Below are 489 nucleotides of genomic sequence, written 5' to 3'. Positions count from 1 at the left end.
CCTTTAGTCGAAAAAATCGACCCCAGGACTTATTCTTTGGAAGCCTAGTACTTATTCTATCGGTCTCTTTTTGCCGAACCGCTAGGTTACGGGGACGTAAATACACCAGCATCGTTTGTCAAGCGATGGTGGTGGGACAAACACAGACACACAAACACACATACGTACATATATATATATATATATATGTTAAAGTCTGTCATACCGGCCATGACGAAGGGAAATAGCCCTGAAACTCGAGTCGCCTTTATATATTTATATTTATATATTTATATATTTGATCCTTTATATTGAACACTCAATATTTCATCTACATTCAATACTTTCTTTCATGGTGCCATCCATTTTTATTCTATTTTATATTATATTATATATTGTATATTATATTATATATTGTATATTCCATATTCTATACCCAACATTGGTTCTGCAGGAATATAAATAAAACATAAAAAACAGACAGTGTTGGAACTGTTTTAAACAAAATAA

The sequence above is a fragment of the Octopus bimaculoides genome, chromosome 9 (genome assembly GCF_001194135.2).
Source record: "Octopus bimaculoides isolate UCB-OBI-ISO-001 chromosome 9, ASM119413v2, whole genome shotgun sequence".
Taxonomy (NCBI): domain Eukaryota; kingdom Metazoa; phylum Mollusca; class Cephalopoda; order Octopoda; family Octopodidae; genus Octopus; species Octopus bimaculoides.
Note: the sequence above shows the minus strand (reverse complement) of the source record.